Source organism: Canis aureus, chromosome 29 (assembly GCF_053574225.1).
Source record: "Canis aureus isolate CA01 chromosome 29, VMU_Caureus_v.1.0, whole genome shotgun sequence".
NCBI classification, from domain to species: domain Eukaryota; kingdom Metazoa; phylum Chordata; class Mammalia; order Carnivora; family Canidae; genus Canis; species Canis aureus.
Genome location: NC_135639.1, coordinates 6,497,265 through 6,518,966, shown reverse-complemented (window position 1 = coordinate 6,518,966; position 21,702 = coordinate 6,497,265). Strand labels below are relative to the sequence as shown.

Here is a 21,702-nt window from a genome sequence, read left to right as displayed (position 1 = left end):
TTTAAGAGTGTGGAAAATAGCTGTTCACAGTTAACACCAGAAGTGCTCATTAAACTGATTTTCTGTTGGGAATGATTCCCCCAAAATGTCTCAGGCTATCAAGTAGCTAAAATTCTATCAGGATTATGATACCCACTGAGTTACAAGTTATAAGAAATGATACTTGAAATAAAGGCTTTGCAGCAAATTAAAATAGTAATAATTTCAGTTAATGTAATGATATCTTTTTTTTTAATCCCTTAATATCATTCAGCCAAAATTACATATTTGGGAAAAAATGAGCTACTAAAGAAGATTTCCTAATTGTATGTAATATGCCTGAAGGCATATTGCGGATGTAATTCAGATGCCTGGACACAGAGGAAGATGGCTCTGATGATGATATTATGCAATAGAACTACATTTTAGTCACAAACAGTCATAATGTAAAATTATTTCCCAGAGAAAGGAAGCTGCGAGTATGTTACAGCTTCCACAGTAAGCTCTGTAATCCTGGCTACACTCTGGAGATCATACTTTTACGTGTGCAGGCTTCTCCATAAGCCCCCAAACCTTGCAGATCAAATTTTGACATCTAGCATCCCAGAATTTTGCAAGTGATAGCACTTATTTGCCTGAAACTCAGTTGTAAGTCTCTTCCTTTCTTTGTTTAGTTTATGCCAATGTGGTATTCCCTCAACCAATTCATTTTGGCTTACCCTTGTCTCCTCTATAGGCCAACAAAGCCCCGAAGCTGTTTCTTGAGGTGAAAGAATTAAACTAAGCATCAGTCCTTTGAACTATTTACAACTAGAAGTAACTGGTTTAGGAAGGTTTTCTCTTTTTTTCTTTAAATTTTACATTGTTGAACTACAAGTTGTTGTCAAGCAATCTATCAGTTAAAGCTTTTATATTTACTGTAGTTCAGTGGCCACAGTATCTTGCGTAGAATTTCATGTCGGTGCACATGTGATCTTGACAAGTGACTAAAAATCAAACTGTATTCTGATTTGTGGTCTAACTCAGGTGAGTAAATTTGGAATATTTTTTCAAATGCTCAGGCAGTGTTCACAAACCGTACCGGCAAAGGCTCATATAAAAGGAGATTTTGTGGTGGTCTTCGCACCTCTCCACTCCCCAAATCCCATGGTTTCTTCTCTTGCTCTTGCTGGCTAAGGGGTCAGATACCATTACCTCTGCCATGTTGATTTTAGTCTTCCTGAGACAAAGGCTCAAAACCCATTTGGGCTGCACTGCTGTGAGCTCTGCTTTCTCACCAGCCTCAGGGCTCGTGATGATGCCTTCTTCAACAATGTTGATTCCTTTTCCATCTTCCTTTCCATTTCCCTATTTCCTTTATGCTGGGCTAAATGCATTCCTCCACTAGGGTGTGGCTGGGAAAATGGATTCCTCCATTAGTCCTGGTTGGCTTCTGGGATAGCCATAGCTCCAAATAGGCTTCTTGGCTGGTGGACCTGGGATCAACGGTTCAGTCTCCCTACTAGGCCTGCAGTCAATCTATGCTTACTTATCTCCCAAAACTCTCAGGGCCATCTTCATGATGATTTTTCAGTTGGATCTTGCCACTATCAAAGGACAGCTGTGGGCTTTAGTCTGTCATTTGGCCAGCGTTGTTGCTGGCTTGGGCTTAATACATCTGAGAGAGAGCCCAGAGATGGGAGAGCACGAAGGAACAGTTGTTTCTCTGGCCCTGGTCAAAATTCTCTTTACTGATTCTAGGCACTCAGTATTCAGGGTCAGCTCAGGCTCAAGTCTTTCTAGAAGGCAAAGGAAGATGAAGACCCATTCCTAACTTCCAGGCAGGTATTATAAGAAGACCTTTACCTACTACAGCAGCTGGGCAAAGTACCTTCAGAACAAAAAAGGGAGGTGTCTGGGTGTCTCAGTCAGTTGAGTAGCTGAGCAGCAGACTCTTGATTTAGACTCAGGTCATGATCTCAAGGTCATAGGATCAAGCCCCACATCAGGCTCCACACTTAGCACAGAGTCTGCTTATCCCTCTCCCTCTGCCCCTCCTCCTGTCCCTCTTTCTGCTCATGTGCATGCATACATGCATACCTTTTCTCAAATAAATTTTAAAAAAATTTTTGTTAAGGATCCCCTGCTTTTGTTTGTTCCTAGAAGAACCCACTGAATAACGGGACCATCCTAGCTAAGAGGAGGATATTGCTGGCACCAGCTAATATAACCAACATCAGATACCCTGTGAAAATCAAGCTTTGGTGTTTTAGGTGACAATACTTGAGTAGGCTTCAGAATTAGTCTAAGCTGGGTTGGTACAAACTATATCTGACCTCTTATCCTTTCATGTTACCAGAGAGCTGCCTTCCTGTCCTTACCCTCTGTGTGAAATAAAGTTGGTGGGTATAATCCTTTCTCCCTCCCTGAGAGAAAGTGTCTGTGTAGACATTTATTCAGTTTAACGTCTTATTTGTTGAGCTATAGGTCTGTAGCCTTCCATCTGCTGTGAAGAAGGAAAGGGAGAGACATTCATGGCATGAAAGGACCTCTGGACTAGGACTCTGAATATGTAGGATTTGATTTGTCATTCATGAGCCAGTACTCCTTAGTTTCAGTTGATTCCCCTGCAAAAAGAGTTGGCAGTAAAAAAGCTATGAGGGCTTCCCTGTTTTGTTAAGATGGGCAGATCAGAAAAAGGATGTGAAAGCTCTCAGAAAAGAAGTCTACTGACATGTTTAAGAAATACTTACCTAGTGAGCAGCAAACTTGTGCCAGACACTGCCAGTCTCTACAGATTAGAAATGAAGATGACACCGACCCTGCCTCGTGGAGACCAATGCTTTCAGCCACGGAGAGGTAAAGTCACAGCCCCTGGAGATAGAAAATCATTATAAGTATTATCTTCAGTTAGGGACTTTAATTCAGTCTCCATGTTGCTGCAGGGTAGCTCAGTTCCAAGTAATGAGACATATGCTTCTTTTCCTCCACCTCTGCCTAATTTTTTCCTTATATCTTCTTCCTGCAAAACTCAATTAGTGCTTGGGGATGTAAGGGGCAGTTGGCCCTGGGAAATATGCCAGGGATCGAGGGAGGCTTATTGCAGAAGGGACATTTTAGTTGAGACCTGAAGTTTGAAGTGGATTTGATGTGGCCAAAATGGGGGAAGTAGTGGAGGAAGAAGCCCAGGCTGAGAGAAACAGCATGTGCAAAAGACCAGGGATGAGCAAGAACAGTGGACACTTGGAGAAATGAGAGCAATTTATGGTGATTGTGATAAAGAGTCCAAAGGATGGAGAGGAAAGAGGTGAAAAGAATGAACATTTCAAACATCAGATTGACAGGTATGTGAGATAGAGGTTGGGTTTGCTTTCTGCAGCTAGCTAGCTGCGGGGCACAACTAGAATCCAGGCGGGAGCTTCCAGGGAAACGCACATTGACGAAAAATGCAACTATAGTCATGGTTTCCACTTAGTCCTTCCAGTATTCCAGGCACATGGTAAGGATTTTCTATCCATTACCTCATCGGAGCCTCAAAACAACACTGCGAGGTAAATGTCATGAGAAAACAGAGAAGTTCCAATAACTAGTTCAGGGCCACACAGTGAGGACACGGTCGAGTTGGAATTTCAAAATTGCCGCTGTTGGTCACCCCACTCAGACTGCTTCCTTGTGAGGATTATGCTGTCATGGAACAAATGTGAAGCTCTGAATATCATAGAGGATCCAGGCCTCAAGAGAACCTTCTGAGGATCTTCCCATTGTGAGATCCAGGGATTCAATGACATGTCAACAGTTGGATACATAAAACAACCCCGAAAGACAACCAGCTTCTGCATTTTGGGCAGCTTTCTGTCGTGTGTAATGGGCCCTCCTGGGGCTCCTCGAAGGGGGCCATTCTCAGACTCCATCATTGCAGAAGAGAGCACCAAAAGGGAGGCAGAGTGAAATGGACCGAATTAGGGCAGCTCAGGCCTCCAATAAAGACATGCATCTTTCACAAACATCTGCTTTAGCTAATGCTGGCCTTGGGCAGTATTAAATTATGTATTCAGCTCTTAAACTATCACAGATTCATGTTTCAAGAACACAACCATGAGAAAATATTGCACCACTAGCAGAAACAAAACAGCTCTGCTCATTTTGCATTAATTTTTTTTGGTGGATTTCTATAATAATTCTTCATTTTCTTTCAAATTAAAGGGCATTGTGGGAGACCAAATAGGTTAGAATGCATAGGAATTTTTTTCTATTATTGACTTACTGAAAAAAAGAATAAAAAATTGCCTCTTTTGCTCACCATTCAGTGAAGGGTATCCAAATAGCAAACAACAATACATCACACAATGAATTTGGGCATGTTGGAGGTAGAGAGGCCTTAGAGAGCATTCCAAATGTGTTTTCTAGAACTGCCTCTTCTTGATAATGAAGTGCTGCTTCTCTAAGGTCAGAAATCATGATCTTTTAAAATACACCCTGGCTAGGCCAAGCTCCCAGCCTTGTCCCAGCTTTTCCTTAAAACAGAAACAGCCATGGAATATCACAGTAAGAGGACTTTACCTGTGAATCTTTAAGAGAGAGAGAGAGAGAGAGATGTAGGGAAAAGGAAGGAGAGCTCTCTCATGTCATCAACCCTGACATATCTAGCGGTTAATAGTCAGAAAATGGTATTTGGAGTTTCAAAATGTGTGCTTCTCAGAAATCCCAATAAAATAAAACATTAAGAGTCTTCAACAAAGGTGTCCTTTGTGGTGGCAACCCGGCATCCTCGTACCCTGATGGAAAACATTGGCCATAGTGACAAGGCCTGCAGGTGACCCTCTCAGGCAAAAGTCCAAAAGTGTTGATTCTCCTCTCTCTATAGCTGAGGCAAGACATCTCATTCCCTGTCCCTTTCTCTACTGAACACATAGTGATGCTCAAAACTTCCAAGTACTTGTTCATTAAAACCCTGCATCCTGGCCTCTTTCTGCTTCTTTCTCTTCTTTCATGAAGGGAAAAAAAACCCTCTTTCCCATGTATCAACAACATGTGCAGAGCATATACTCTTAAAATGTGAAAAACTGAATTTTTGAAAATTATATCGAAAGGCATTGCTTTTGCAACAATCATTTCCTACTTTACGCCCTCTATAAATATTTAAATAAATTTTCAGATCATTCTTGTTTAAAGGAAGATATACCAACAGCCTTATATGAAAGAATTTTTCTGGCCACTTGAAAAATGTAGTAAATTCAATAAAAAGAGAGTAAAGATTTTGCAATAAGCACACTGTGAGGAACAGAATATCTCAGCTGGAATAATCACGTCAAAGAGCAGGTGGTTGGGCAGGTGATTTTTCTTAAACAGAATTCAATCCACTAATGCCAGCCATGGTCCAAACAAGGCAACCGCTGTGGGTCAAGGTGGGGAAGACAATGTTGTACAAAGACAGTTAGAGCTGCAGTAAACTAAGAACATCTCTGCTCATTTCCTGTCTGGTCTAAAGCATGCAGGAGAGGCATTGATCTCTGCCGGCCAGTCTTAAACACAGCCTGTAAGAGGAAGATGAATTAAGCTCAGCAGAAGCATGATTGTTCCCTGGCCTCCGGAGAGGTGGGAGGACTTGGTGTGGGGGATTCCAGACATTGTGATGGTGTCTGCAGGTGGGCAGGTGGGCTGCTGTGGGCCTGTGCCCAGAGGCCGTCAGAGGTCAGGACTTCCAGGCCCGACCCCAGGCAGGCCCAGCAGCGAGGGTCTCGGCTCATCAGTCCAACTGGCCAGGCCTTCCAGACTCCTTCATGGCTCTGCCCCAGGGACGTAGTGGCCAGAGGAGGAGACATAGAAACCAACGTGAGGTTCTTTTGGACAAGGGACTGTCATTGGACAACATCAATTAAGTCGAGCTGTCCAAACTCACGAGTGTCTCTGTCGAACACTCTCTTCCTCCAAGTCAGTGCAAAGTTTGAGATTTGTGGGATGTTCTGCTAGTATTTTGTTTCCTTTTTTCTCCAATGCCATGTTTTCAGGTTGCAGATCTGGTGTGTGTGTGTGTGTGTGTGTGTGTGAGAAAACTAAAGACGTCTGTCAAAAATGTTTCACTTGGTGTGGTTTTTGTGTTTGTCTTTTCACGGATAGGGAAATGTTTTATTTTCTTTACTGCTTGTCTTCCCTCACGTGGCAAAGACTAAGCCACCCCATTGCCCCCCAGTGATTTAGAACAGAGAGGAAATTAATATTAGGGTTTTGTTTAACAGCGGCACTACATCTGCCATTGGACAACTTTTACTTCCTCCCCGAGTAGCAGAGAAACTGTCTTTCCTCAACCGAAATGTCAAATGAACAGAGGCCTGAAATAAGAACATGAATTTGACCTTTACCAGATGTCTTTATTCTTTAACATTTTTCAAAGATACACACTTGAAAAAGTTAAGACTTACTAATACCCAGCACGGATGCTTTATTGTCTGTTGTTTCCAAGATGCCAGAGGCTTTCTTATGTGAACAAAATGACTATTTCCGTCATAATGGAGCACAATTATTTATTCACCTAGCAGAGCAGAGGAAATAATTTTTAAACTAAAAACACAAAATGGGTTGTTTCTACCGCAAACTTCCCACAAAAGCAGGAATCTTACTTCATAAGTAGAACCAGACCCTTACTCCATTCCCTGCCCAGCAGAAAAATTACATGGCTTTTAGGTTTAATGGCCTTTTAGGCTTGTTGCCAAAAGAAGTTCCAAAAAAACCTTCCCTGGTCCCAATTTGCCCTCTCGGCCCAGTTCTTTGTAAGCAGGGAGCAGAGTCGCTGGAGAGCATCCAAAGCCGGCTTTGTGAAATGGAGGCCAAAGAACCACTCCACACAATTGGGAGGAGAGACAAAGGAGCCCCATGACCACAGTGAGTCAGACTGCAACAGAGCAGGCTCAGGATGGGGGGCACGGCCTGAGTGGCGGAGCCAGTCGTCGGGGGCATGTGTTTCTGACGTTTCAGGGGTCAGCTCGTCCGGGCCTGGTGGGGCTGCAGGAGCACCTCTGTCTGCACCCCAGGCCCTCCTCTCTCATCATCCTGTTGTGTCTCATCCAGTCTGTCTTCAGTAAACAAACGTGGCTCTTTTTTTTTTCTTTCTTTCTTATTAAAGATTTGGGCTTTCATCTGACTATATCACCTCCCAGTCCTGAGTCCAGATTGTGAAGCAGAGAACATGTCTCTAATTTTTCACGGCCTCTTCAAGCTAAAGGGATTTCAGGAGCATCTAAGACTATCCGTGCCTGCCTAGATATTCTCCTCTCCATTAGCTCAGACTCCTCACCCCTAAGATACAAAGGACTCAGATCAGTTGCCCATGGGCTAACTCCATCGTACGTAGGTTTTCCTCTCCAGAACACTGGATTCTCGCCTTCATTCATTCAACAACTGTTTATGTGCTACTGATGCACAGCAAGAGAGATCTGGGGCTGAATTCCGTGCAGTACCTGAGTTCAAAGAGCTCGGAGTTACCCAGAGAGATCAGAAGATGGCACAAAGGACAGGGGTAGTCATCACGATTTGTTCAAGTTGGTGAGGGTCACTAGGAAGGCATCAGAAGGACAGCAGCTCTTCAGAAGAGGGGAGGGCTGCTTCCGGCTCTGGTGGTCAGAGATGGCTTCGAGGAGGAGCCTGTGCCTGAGCAGGCCTTGGAAGCCCTCTGAGTTGAGATATGCAGAGGCTGAGGGCAGGCATCTCAACTTGAGCTGATGAGGAAGCATGAAGGATCATTTTCTCTTCACTTCTTCTAGTCAGATTGGTTCCTAAGGGAGCTGGAAAATGCCTCAGCATTGCTGGTGGCTGTGCTCCAGGCACTTGCTTCCCCTCACAGCCAGCCAGGTAAAAAAAAAAAAAAAAAAAAAAAGTTTTACAGCTGACATAAATGGACAAAAATAAAACAAAAAAAAATTTAAATGATCTGGATTTGAGGAACTTAAAAAATTTTTTAAACAAAAAAGGAAATGCCCTGTAGATCAGTACATAATTTGGCTGGGTTCTCAATCATGCCTCGATGAACTCTGAGCCCCGCTTTGGAGTTGCTAGAATGTTCTGTATGTCTGAGAGATTCTCCGACACAACAGGAAGACTAAAGCCCCTCCCTGGAAGCCTCTGGAGATGGAGCTTGTGTGACTGTTATCAAAATAAAAGATGATTCCTGAGAAACAGAAATTGCAAACACTGTGACAAACTTACACCTCGGATTTCATATGAACAAATCCAAACCTGTGACTGGAATGTTCTCACAGTTATTTAAGTTCCCAGACTGTGGCAAGGTTTTTCTCCTAACTGTATCATTATTGTTGAAATGTAAGAAAAAGCAAACTGAGAAATGACATCCTTCTGCATAAGTGTCAGAGAGCCAAAAATGTAATAGTCCAAGCACAGGCATTTCCAAACCTTTCAAATATAAGACAACACAGTTAAATCATTTTTATTACAGGCATAAAATAAAAATTAGTATAAAATGTTAAATGTTTATGAGCATGACTCTGCTTTTAACAATTTCTAATTTAGATGGGACGATCTGGCAATCAAAATTGTCTCATAATTACTCTCCAAGATACATTAAGTTCACTCAGTTTCACCTTCAGGCATTTAATGGCAAAAGACCCTAGTATCTTTAGCCATGTTTGAAAGATTAGATCTGTAGTCAAGCAGACTCTTCCATAGAGGTCTTTCCCTCTCTGTTCCCTAGTCTCTAAATGGTGCACCATAAGACAGCAGGCAGGGTGGCAGTGGGCAGAGAGTACAGTTCCATGTTGTGGCACAGATGGCAGCTACAGCCCGGAATATCTGTCTTTAGCCGAACTTAAGGAAGGATGGTTTGGGGAGAGTCAGGATTTACAATGGCAAGAGTTTTGAAGCTTGCAAAGGCCTTTAGTGCAGACTTCCCAGTGCATGGAAGCAGCCAGTTCTTCACATTACATTATATCTGTCGCAGGGTGACAGCCCCCATTAGGGCAGGCCAGGTGGAGCAGGGGAGTGGACTGTCTCCTGCAGGCCAATGAGGAGGCTCCACCAGACTGTGCCCCCCTTTCTGACACTATGGACCCCCAGAAAGTCCATTTAGATTTACAATATGATAATGGAGTTACAGTTCTGGAATAAAAGAAGCTCAGCCCCTGTGAGTACTAGTGTGAACACATGGCTACATATATACTTGGAAGCAGGGACACCTCAACTGCACTGAGCACATATAGCACACAGGTACTGCTTCCTAAATACCATCCTTTATGAAAAGAAGTGAGGGATCCTTGGAGAAATGTCTGACTCTATAGCCAGCACCGAGGAAGAACAGAATGAATTTGAAATTTCTGTTTGTACCCCAAAGTAAGAAAGTGTTTGAAGAATGAGGAGGACACGCCGAAGGAGCAGGTGGAGGGGCTCTTACTGGTCAAATAGGGTACGACTTGAGTATCAAACTAAATAATTTTAGTAATGAATTATAACCCATTGAATAAAATAGGAAACCATGAAGTCCAGACTGATATAAGTGAATGAATAAATTGAAAATATGATGAGGAATAGGATGTTTCCAGAGTCTCAGAATTTCTCCCCACAAAATACTTATTAAATACAAATAGAAAAGCAGAGCTGATACTGTGAAGAAGTCTGATAGATTCCACGTTAAGTGGAGTAAGTAATATCAGTAATGGGACAAATTGAGATTGTACACCCCCTGATAGGATCCCAAAGAAGAACACGATATCACATCTGTGGTATTCCTGCCCCAGATACATAGCGTGAATCTAATCACGAGGAGATAGCAAACCCTGATAGGAGGGAAATTTCACAAAACAACCAACCTGTAATCTTTAGTGTCAAGGTCATGATCAGGAAAGACCAAAGAAATTAAAGAGAAATGACAACTCAACATGCGATTCTGAACTGGATCCTTTTGCTCTAAAAACATCACTGGGACAATTAGAAAAGCTTGAACACCGACGGAGGATCAGATAGCAGTATTATATCAATGTTAATTTCTTGAATTTTGTTTATGCTGGAGAACATCCTTGTTTATAGGCATACACAATACTTACCAATATTTGGGAATGTTGGGACATCATGGAGACAACTTTCTCTGAAATGGCATAAAAAATTCTTGGTACCATACTTGCAATTTTTCCATGGTTTGCGTTTGTTTTTTAAAGCAGTTAATTACTTCTCTCTTCAATGAACATTGACTCTCACCATGAAATAGGCCATGGTTAGCCTTGTCAGGATTTGCACAACCCAACATTCTCAAATACAAAATGGAGTTTGGAAGCATTAGGAATCATTGACCATACAGACAACTCAATTTCTTATTGCTACAAACAGATACCTTGTTTTCTTTGTTAATCTTCAATTTTTTCTGTTTATTAGGGATCACTATATTGCAGAAGTTTTCAAGCTAGTGTGTCCCAATGAATGTGTCATATAACACCAAACATAATTCTTCAGTAGATGCAGCAACACGATCTTTTTTGAAAAATGATATACTAATGGTGCAAATTATTTAATTACACCATTATGAATGAGCCTATCATCTTGATTTATAGGACTTCTAGTTTAAATTCTCTGGCTCATGGAACTTGTGTACCTGAGCCTTCGAGGCTGGTGCGCCCAATGAGTAAAAACTTTTTGGCAAGAAGATTTGCTAGCCATTTACTATCTTTTTTTTTTTTTTTAAGATTTATTTGTTTATTTGGGGGGAGGAGAGAAAATGAGAAGGGGAAGAGGCAGAGGGAGAAGCAGATTTCCTGTTTAGCGGAGTCTGACTCAGGGCTCAATCCCAGCATCCCAAGATCATGACCTGAGCCACAGTGAGATGCTTCACCAACTGAGCCACCCAGGCACCCCTGCCATTTACTATCTTCCTTTTGATCCAAACTTTCATATCTTTTAAAACTATGTTATAGCTTATATCCTCAAGAAAATCTTTGAGTCATGAATCACCCCCCACACCTCCTTGGAATTTTTCCACACTCCTGTTGTGTTATATAATCATTTTGTTACTCTATAAGAAAATAAACAGTGTATTAGTATTAATAATTAATGATATAACATCTTTCAAGTGAAACAATTATTTCTATTTCTTTGGTATGTTAGCATTATTCCTCAACGCATTGAATGTACTCATTTTATGTTTTTAGCAAACTTAATATTTTTAATACTAATAATTGCATTAGGATTTTAAATGTACATACAAAGGATCATATTACACACATATTTCAGAATCTTGCTTTTGAATCTCAACAAAACCTCATGGAAATCCCTTTGAAACAACTGGTATAACTCTAATTCATTTTAAAGAGCTGCATAATATTTCATTACATGGATGTGCCATAATCTATTCAGTCATTCTCCTACTGATAGAGTCTGACTTAATTTCCTTTTTTGGACAAATAATGCACAAATAAATATCATCTCTGTTATGTTCTGTGTCCTTCTCCTTTTATTTTTCTGGATTAGATTCCCAGGAATGGGAACATAACCTCTTAGAAAAGGCTATGACAACTTACAAGGTATATAACCCCTTTTTTGCTCATTCCTAATGACACTAAGAATTAATATTGAGTTATTTAAGCTTGATTCTAGGTCAATGGCTGTGATTTACTCACTCATCTAACAAACATTTTTTGAGCACCTTTTGCATACCAGGCACTGTTGCTGGCAGCTGTATATAGCTGTGAGCAGAGCAGGTTTATTTCTTGTGCTCCTGGAGCTCCCATTCTAGAGAGGTAAATGGACAGCAGACAGGTGTGGAGTCAGAGGGGACCTGGAGAGAACGGGACAAGGCTGACAGAGGCAGTGAAGCAGGCAGTGCTATTTGAGACGGGGTGCCAGGAAAGACATCTCAGAGGTGGCACTGGAGCAGAGACTTGAAAAAGTAGGGAATTGGGATGCCTCGGCTCAGCAGTTGAATGTCTGCCTTTGGCTCAGGTCGTGATCCCAGGGTCCTGGGATCAAGTCCCACATCAGGCTCCTCCCTGGGAGCCTGCTTCTTCCTCTGCCTCTCTGTGTCTCATGAATAAATACATAAAATCTTAAAAAAAGAAAAGAAAAGAAAAAGGAGGGAATTGGATTGCAGGAAGGAGGGATAGCCAGTGAGGGTCCTAAGGCTGGTGCATGTTTGGCATGGCTTTCATGAGGAACAGTGAGGGCCCAGTGCGGCTGGCGGGGACACCCCCCCCCCCCAGCTCAGTGCTCCTTGGAAGCCATCTGCAGAGCTAGTGCCCTTGAGACTCGCTGGGGGTGGCACCGTGGAGTGTCCGGCCCACTGCTGGGACTCGGCAGGAGGAGGCCAGCAACATACTGGGACTGGGAAGAAAGCCCCCTCCAGCAAAACTGGTGCCTAATTACATGACAGTTTTACAATCGTTTGGTAATATTTTACATTACGAATAGTTTCAAATACAAATACTTGTTTTCCAAAATTCTTCTTTACAAATATTTTTTTTCTGAATTTACCACTTGTCTATTGACTTTGTACAGACTCCAATTTGTCTTCTAAGAGTTTAAAAACTGTTTCTAGTCCTATCCATGTCTCTCTCTCTCTTTTTAATCTATAACTTCTAGGTTTACTTTTTCGTTTTTTTTGGGGGGGGGGGTTGTTTTGTTTTGTTTTGTTTGGAGTTCTATTTGCCAACATATAGAATAACGTCTAGGTTTCCAGTGGTGGTTAAGGCCATTTCAGCCCTTAGATGGTGTGTGTACACCCCTAGATTTTCTTGAGATTTTTAGAGTTCTATTTTTTTTTGTATTTGTATCTTCAGTCCACATAGATTATATTTTTTTAGTGTGATGTAAATAAGTCCCAATTATATTTTGTTTCAGATAGCCCTTGTACTGACACTATTGATCAAATAATCTTTGTCCCACTGAAATGAAACTTCGTCATTTATTATACTTTTGTATTTACTGGGATCTGATTTTGAATTCTCTATTCAGTTTCACTGATCTCTTTGCCTGTTCCTGAATCCACCATGACTTGATTGCAGACCTGTTATTTTGTAAGGCAAGTACACCCACTGTTCTCTTTCATAAGTTTCTTAGCTATTCTGAGCACACTTATCCTTCCATGTGAGTTTCAATATCATGCCATCCAATTTGGAAACAAGTCTCTGAGATTTTAATTAGAATTAGATTACTTTTACATATTTATTTGGAGGAATTGACTTTTTTTATGTATGTCTTCCAATCCAAGAAGAATATCTGTTCAGATCTGGTTTTTTTTTTTTTTTTTTTTTTTTTTAAAGATTTTATTTATTTATTTATCCATGAAAGACTGAGAGACAGAGAGAGCCAGAAACAAAGGCAGAGGGAGAAGCAGGCTCCATGCACCGGGAGCCTGATGTGGGATTCGATCCCGGGTCTCCAGGATCACGCCCTGGGCCAAAGGCAGGCGCCAAACCGCTGCGCCACCCAGGGATCCCCCAGATCTGGTTTTATACGTTTATAAAGGGTCTTTCCTTTTCTTCTTTTAGTGACCACACTTCTTGGTTAAATGCATTTCCAACTATGTGTGGCTTTTGTTGCCATTGAGAATGGTAGTTTCTACTTCTAGGTGCCTTGCATCAGGGTCCCAGCAGGAGGCACATGATATACTCAAATGGGGTACTGAGAAGAGTTTTAAAAGAAAGAGTTTGGAAAGGTGTGGACATGAGTAAGAGAAATGATGGAGAAGCACAGCAGGGCAGACCCAGGTGGGAACAGCAGGAGCTGGCAGTGAGCACTTTACAGACTTGGAGAGAGAGCTGCAGGAAAGGACAGCTGCCCAGGAGCCCCTGGCAGAGGAGGCAGCCGTGGCCCACCCTCCATCCAGCAGAAAGGGAGACGGCCTGTCTCTCCCGCCTCCTGCCAGTGCCTCCCAGTGCCTCCCAGTGCCTGAGCCCAGCAGGAAGCCAGAGAGCAAAGAGGGACAAGGAGGGAAGATCAGGAAGGCGAATGGAGACCATCCAGGACCATGTTCAAATTTAGAACAGAGGAAAGCTACTGAATTCCTGGGCCCTTGTCTTGTATTGGGCCACTTTACATCTTATTAATTCTAGTAACTTAAAAAAAAAAAATCGAATCCCTTTGGGTTTTCTGGCTGTACAATGCTATCATTCTTTAAAACAGGCGATCCTCTTCCACTGTTTAGATCCATCATTTCATCCTCCTGTTGTATTACTTGTGAAGGTTGCCATGACAAAGTAGCATAAATCCACCGGCTTAAGTGGCAGAAATGTATTGCCCTACAGTTCTATGGACAAGATCGCAGAGACATGAGGGCTGGCTCCTTCTGCAGACTGAGGAAGGACCTGTTCTGTGTCTGTCCCTCAGAGTCTGGGGGGTGTGCTGGCCACCTTTGGTGCATTCCTTGACTAGCAGGTCAATCACCCTGATGCCTGCCTTCCCCTTCACAGGGCATTCTCTCTGTGTGTTCCCCCTTTTATAAGGACATCTGTCATATTGGACGAGGGCCCACCCTAATGATCTCATTTTAACTTGATCATCTGCCAAAACCCTATTTCCAAATAAGGTCCTACTGCAGGTACTGGGGGTTAGGACATCTTTTGTGGGGGTGGGGGTACCCAGTTCAACAATTCAACCCACAACACCTGTCCTATCATCTTTAAGACAGTGCTTATTAATAGCAGCAATGGCAGGCATCACTGTCTAATTTCTAATGTAGTTGAAATTATTTTAAGTTTTCCTCTTATAGGATATGTTTCCTGTTTATTTTTGGTAAATAATCTATTGAATAACATAGTCAAAAATAGTAAACAAACAACATAGTTATTAAATTAAATTATTTGCTCTTTTTCCGTTTGACTTAAAATTTCCGTTAGGAATGAGATTACCACTATATTTTTGTCAATTGTCTTTGTAGCATCTGTTGATTTGATCAAATTACTCTTTTAATTTATTGATGTAATGGATTGTGTTGACAACTGTAGGATTGTTGAATCTCTCTTGCCTTCCTGTAAAAAATTCTTTTTGATAAAAATTTATTATTCATTTGCTATGTTGATAGGTTCTATTTGCTCATATTTATTAAGAATTTTTACAATTATTTTTGTAAGGTCAGAGTATAGTTGTTCTTTTTGACAACTCTTTATCAAATTTTGGTATTAAAGTTATGCAAACTTTATAAATTTAATTGGGAAGATTTCTTTCTTTATCTCTGGCTTAGAATAGTTTACATAATTAGAATTATTTATCTGATCTTTAAAAGTTAAATAAATTTCAGCTGTGAACCTACCATGTTCTATATGCTTCTTAATGACACATCCTTAAGAAGCTTTACAATTTCTTCAATGGTAATTGGTTTATTTCCATTTTTTATTGGGTCAATTTAGGTAATTTTTAGTTAGTTTGGGTTTTTTCCTTCTACATGTTCAAAATGTTTGCCACAGTATTACATGTGATACTCTCTCATGTTTTTTCTAGGTTCTCTTTTATTTGCAATTCTATCTCTTTTCTCATTCTTAATCCTGCATGTTTTGCCCTCGCTCTCTGTTCCTTTGTCAAACTTGAAAGGAATTTATCTTTTTTAGTGTTATTTCCAAAGAAATAGCTTTTGGATTAATTTATCCTTCTATTGTCTTTGTTGCTATGGTTTTCTATTTCACTAATTTTGTCTTTTAAATGAATAAAAGCCCACTTCCTGGCTTTTTATTTATTTTATAGTTCCTTTCTAATTTCTGGTTTCTTTATTTTTAGTATTTTGTCTTTTAAAACATTTACTTTTTTTCCTTATTTTTCACCTTTGATGATTAACTACTTAAATCTATAGTGTTATAAAGCTTTCAGATGTGCACCCTAGGTTTGTAGAATAAAATGTTCTCTTCATTCTTTTTTAAAAGGTTTTATTTATTTATTTATTTATTTGAGAGAGAGGACGTGCATGCACAAATGGTGATGGGGAGGGGCTGAGGGAGAGAGAGAACCCCAAGCAGACTCCCCACTGAGCACAGAGCCTGACACCAGGCTTGATCCCACAACCCCGAGATCATGACCTGAGCCGAAATCAAGAGATAGACACTTAACTGACTGAGCCACACAGTCAGTTCATTGTTTTCTAAGTGATTTGCTATTTCTCTATAATTTTCTTTGTGTGTGCATTCATGTTTTAGTGATTTTAGTTTATTTTTTTACTGAGATAAAATTGGTATACAATATTTAAGTTTCAAATGTACAACATGCTAATTCAACATCTGTGTGTACTACAAAGTGATCCCCCCCCCCCGAAGTCTAGTTACCATCCATCACCATACTGTTGACCCCCTTGGCCCATTTTGTCCAACCCTCAACCCCTTTCCTCCCTGGTAACCATCAAATGGCTCTCCCTATCTATGAGTTTGCTTTGTATTGTTTTGTCTGTTTTCAGATTCCACACAGGAGTGAAATCATATGGTATGTGTCTGTCTCCATCAGACTTACTTCACTTGAGTAACACCTTCTGCATCCATCTATATTGTCACAAATGACAAGATTTCATTCTTCCTTGTGGCTGAGTAGTATTCTATTGTGTATATATGCCACATCCTCCATGCCTCTATTGATGGACAGTTAGGTTCTATCCTTATCTTGTCTACTGTAAATAATGCTGTAGTGAACATGGGGATGCATATATCTGTTCAAATTACTGTTTTTGTATTATTTGGATAAATTCTCAGAAGTGGAATAGCAAGATCACATGGTAGATTTGAAGAGCGTCCATACTGTCTTCCACAGTGGCTGCACCAGTTTGCAGCCCCACCAACAGTGCATGAAGCTTCCTTTTCTCCACATCTTCTCCAATACTTTTTATTTCTTGCCTTTTGATACTAGCCATTCTCACAGGTGTGAAGTGATAGCTCATTGTTTTTTGATTTGCGTGTCCCTAATAATTTGTAATTTTGAACATCTTTTCCAGGGCCTGTTGGCCATCTGTATGTCTTCTTCAGAAAATATGTCTAGTCAGATCCTCTGCTCATTTTTAAATTGGGTTTGTTTTTTTATTGTGGAGTTGCATGAGTTCTTTATATGTTTTGGATGTTAACCCTCATCAGGATATATGATTTGCAAGTATTTTCTCCCATTCAGCAGATGTCTTTTCATTTTGATGAGAGTTTCTTTTGCTGTGCAGAAAGCTTTTTAGTTTGATGTCATCCCACATGTTTATTTTTGCTTTTGTTTCCCTTGCCGTTGAAGTCAGATCCAGATCCACAAATACATCACTGAGACCGATGTCCAAGAGCTAACTGCCTATGTTAGCTTGGAATTTTATGGTTTTAGGTCTTACATTCAAGTCCGCAATCCATTTTGAGTCATTCTTAGTGTATGCTATAAGATAGTGACCTGGTTTCATTTGCACTGTGGGCTTCCCTTTAATTTTTTATTTGACTTAAGGATTTACTAGGACTGTGAGTCTTAATTCACAAGATTTTTGGTCAATATTTATTTAATTTTTCAATTTTGGTATACTAATATGGCCTTTACCTTATCTATTTTTTATCCTTCCGTGCCCATGCCTATTTATTTATTTATTTATTTATTTATTTATTTATTTATTTATTCTTAGTGCTCTAATTGGCTTTTGTTTTGTTTTGTTTCAGGGGTAGAATTTAGTGATTCATTAGTTGCATGTCACACCCAGAGCTCATCACATCACGTGCCCTCCTTAATGTCCATCACCCAGTTACCCCATCTCTACCCACCTCCCCTCCAGCAACCCTCAGTTTGTTTCCTATAGTTAAGAATCTCTTACGGTTTTATCTCCCTCTCTGTTTTCATCTTATTTTATTTTTCCTTCCCTCCCCCTATGTTCATCTATTTCACTTCTTAAGTTCCTCATATGAGTGAAATCATATGGTATATGTCTTTCTCTGACAGACTTATTTCATTCAGCATAATAATACCCTCTAGTTCCATCCATGTCATTGCGAATGGCAAGATTTCATTCTTTCGATGGCTGAGTAATATTCCATTGTATTTATAGAGCACTGCTTTATCCATTCATCTGTCAATGGACATCTGGGCTCTTTCCATAATTTGGCTATTGTAGACATTATTGCTATAAGCATTGGGGTGCATGTGCCCTTTCGAATCACTGTTTTTTTACCCTTTGGGTAAATACCTAGTAGTGCAATTGCTAGATGGTAGGGTGGAGGACCCTCCATACTGTTTTCCAGAGTGACTGCACCAGTTGGTATTCCCACCAATAATGTAAAAGGGTTCCCCTTTCTCTGCATCCTCGCCAACATTTGTTGTTTCCTGAGTTGTTCATTTTAGCCATTCTGACCAATATGAGGTGGTATCTCTTTGTGATTTTTATTTGTATTCCCTGATACCAAGTGATGTTGAACATTTTTTCATGTGTCTGTTCTGTGTCCATGCTTACTTTTTGATTTTTCATTATTGTTTCCTCTTTCACCTGTAAAAAAATTTTCTTGTTTAGTCCAGTTGTTATTCATTTTATTTTTCTGTAGCTAATGTAGAACTTTAACTGAACATTTCTCTTCAATAAATGGCTATTGGACTTCCCCAAAAACTCTTACACAGAAACATATTTCTAAGTTTTTCTTTTCAGTGAAGATACTAAGTATTCCCAATCAGGACACACTGTTTCTTTTTTCCTCTACCCTATATCCCAGCAAGGTCAAACCATTTTCAAGATGTTCTTGGTTATTCTTAAAATTTTATTTTGATAAATTTTAGCACTGATTTATTAAATTTTAGAAAAATTAACAAGCTCAGAACCAAAAAGGAAATTGAGATTGTGATCGAAACTGCATTAAGTGGATTTTGAGGAATAGTGGCATTTTTAAACATTGACTTTCCTGAACTGAAAACATGATCTGTCTCTGTTAATTAGGATATAATATCCTTCAGAAAAGCTTTGTCAATTTTTATACCAAAGTTATGCATATATCAAATTTGTTTTCCAAATTCTGTACTTTTCATTGCTATTGTGAATGGCATCTCCATTTCCATTCTGTTTTCTAGCTGATTATCATTGTAATAAAGGAAAGCATTGAATTTTATATATTCATCTTCTATCTATTTAGAAAATTACCAGTATACTAATTCTAAAGTTGATTATAATAGTTCTTCATTTGGTTCCTTGGATTTTCTAGATAAACAACCATATAATCTATTAAAAACAACCATATAATCTATTAATAATGATGATTTCCAATACCTGTTTCTTTAATTTCCTTTTTTTTGTTCTATTGCTCTAACGAGAGGTCCCACATAGTGTAGAATAATGGTTCTTAGAGAAGACATTCTTGTCTTAATCCTAACTTCAGCCCAAATATCTTCATTTAAATATCTTTAAATATTAATTTTTATATTCTAATATATATTGTATATCATTTTTAAGGTTTTGTTTTATAGCTATTTTCTAAGAGTCGTTTCTTTTTATTTAAATCCTGAATAAGTCTGAAATTTTGTAGGCTGTCTTAATGTTCCCTGAGATGATCACAAGACTTTCTCTTGATCTTTTAATGTAATGATTTACACTAATAGATTTCTTAAGAGTGAATGGCTTTTGTAACCTTTATTTTTTTAAGATTTTTATTGATTTACTTGAGAGGGAGAGAGAATGAGAGAGTGAGGGGGGAGGGGCAGAGGGAGAAGCAGACTCCCTGCTGAGCAGGGAGCCCAATGTGGGGCTGGATCCCAGGACCCTGAGATCATGATCTGAGCCAAAGGCAGACGCTTAACCAATTGAGCCACCCACCTGCCCAGTCTTTGCATTTTTAATCCATTTTATTTTCTGTTGCAATTTATTTGCTAATATTTTCTTTTGGTTTTGCATCTTTGTTCATGAGCAAATGACCTTTAGTTTCCTATCTTCAACTGCCTTTGTCTGATTTTGATATCAGGAATATGTTAGTCACTTAAAATGTGTCTGAAAGACACTCCAAATGTATTTTTGCAAAAAATATATGAATTATATCTTAATTCTATTGAAAAGTGTCAGTCATGCTTACCAGCTCTTGAAAAGAAAGGATTCCATGGACCAACAGGTCTGGGAATCATATCCCTCTGTTAGAAATTTACCGTACACTAGGTACAAAGACTTTGGAAATTCCTGCTGGGAAGAAGCTTATTTCTTCAACCCAGGCTTTCCAAACTAATTTGAGCACAGACACTTCGGTTTTTTAAGCTTACCTATTAAAAACATCCTACACGATATCTTTAAAGAGATATCAGTTTTGGAAATGCTGCTGTAAGCACAAAGCTGTTTCTCGCAAATTATTTATAACAGCGAAGATTAGAGAACAACGTAAACAAGAGGGGGATGTTTAGGTAAATTATGGGAGAACGGAACATCATGCAGTCAGAAACTGCTGTGCGCAAAGATTTTTATAAAGGCATGAAAATGCATTCTTTCAATGGTAAGTGAAAAATCAGGATAAAAATATACTATGTCATCACACGTACATTAACACCAAACAAAGACATGAAAACAAAGAGAATGATTAGGAGTAAATCAAACAAGATTCAAATAGTCATCTTGGATGATCGGGGGTTTTGTTTGTTTTATTTTTTCCCCTATGTTTCTACAAGCATGGATTGCTTCCATATTTGGGAAAATGGCAATATCAAAATAAGAGAAACTCTCCATTTCCTCCATGGAAGTGGAAGTTTGTTGGCAGAGGGAAGAACGTCTAGGAGAAGGTGGTGGGTGCCAGGGCCTCTGCCTAACATTCTTTACCTCCTGCCTGTAGAAGGGCTTCCTAAGAGCTGGCCATATCCCTCGTGTGGATTTAAGTGTGAGCAGCCTCTTGTACACACCAACACCAGGTTCTAACTTAGCACAACAGGCTGCGGCAGAATGTGTTCCAACCCTTCTATCCGACTCCTTTCCATCCCATTCTTGCTATGGGAGCTATGTATGACTCTCCTTCCCTTGGGACCTCCAGCTTCTCCAAGGAGGACCATGTCTGATGGACCTCTGAGTTCCCTCTGGTAATTAGCACATGACTGTAGGCATGACACATGTCAACAAGTGTTTTTTTCACATTTTAAAATGATGTAAGTGGTGTCATTCTCTTTACATGCCCCCAAATCAGTCCCGTTCAGCATGAAAGAGTGGAGAAGGGAGCAGAAGAATTCTGGAGCTCCAGGAAGGACAACTGCTGGAGGAACGGGCAGCTCTATCCAGTCACTGAGGCCACTCCAGATTCTCTCTCCAAATTTGTCTTCTCTATTGAGACTTTGGACTCCTCCCTCTTAAAGTAGGGATTTTCTGCTTTGCATAATGTAATTTTAATTGATTGCATATGACTGTACCCAATTTCAGAGTAACAATAAAATTCTGTATGTTGAACAATCACCTAATAGGGGACATCTTTTTTTAATAACAGAGAGAATTGGGGTATCTAGTGACAACGCCAACTCTTGACATATTTATTAATGGTATTCTGATGCTAATTAATACATGACAGTTTACATAATTCTTGACCTCTTCTAACACGGAGAGCATTTTGCTATGCAATTTTTGAAAGCTAAAATATAGAATCTCCCATAAGGTCTGAATCCACACACGTGTGCTTGCACACACATGCACGCACACATACACACACAAAGTCAAGAGTATATTTTTCGAGGAGGAACGGAGGAGTCTCTTTGCTCCTTTCAAAAATCATGTGCAATCCAGAATCCATTTGGCCACTATCTCACTCTATATTATTTTAAAATTCTCTGTCAGATAACATAAAGCCTGGCTGTCCTAAGATTTTAACACAGCGTTGACAACGAATTCTTAATACCATG

The 21,702-nt window shown here is 39.9% G+C and overlaps 1 long non-coding RNA gene across 1 annotated transcript in view; it reads left to right on the top strand.

Annotated features, from left to right (window-relative positions):
• Positions 1–21,262, top strand: part of LOC144300958 (uncharacterized) — a 32,855-nt gene extending 11,593 nt beyond the window's left edge. The window contains exon 2 of the long non-coding RNA XR_013367705.1: positions 21,000–21,262. This is a non-coding gene — a long non-coding RNA (uncharacterized LOC144300958). The remainder of the gene's footprint in view (positions 1–20,999) is intronic.
• Positions 21,263–21,702: the final 440 nt, after the last annotated feature.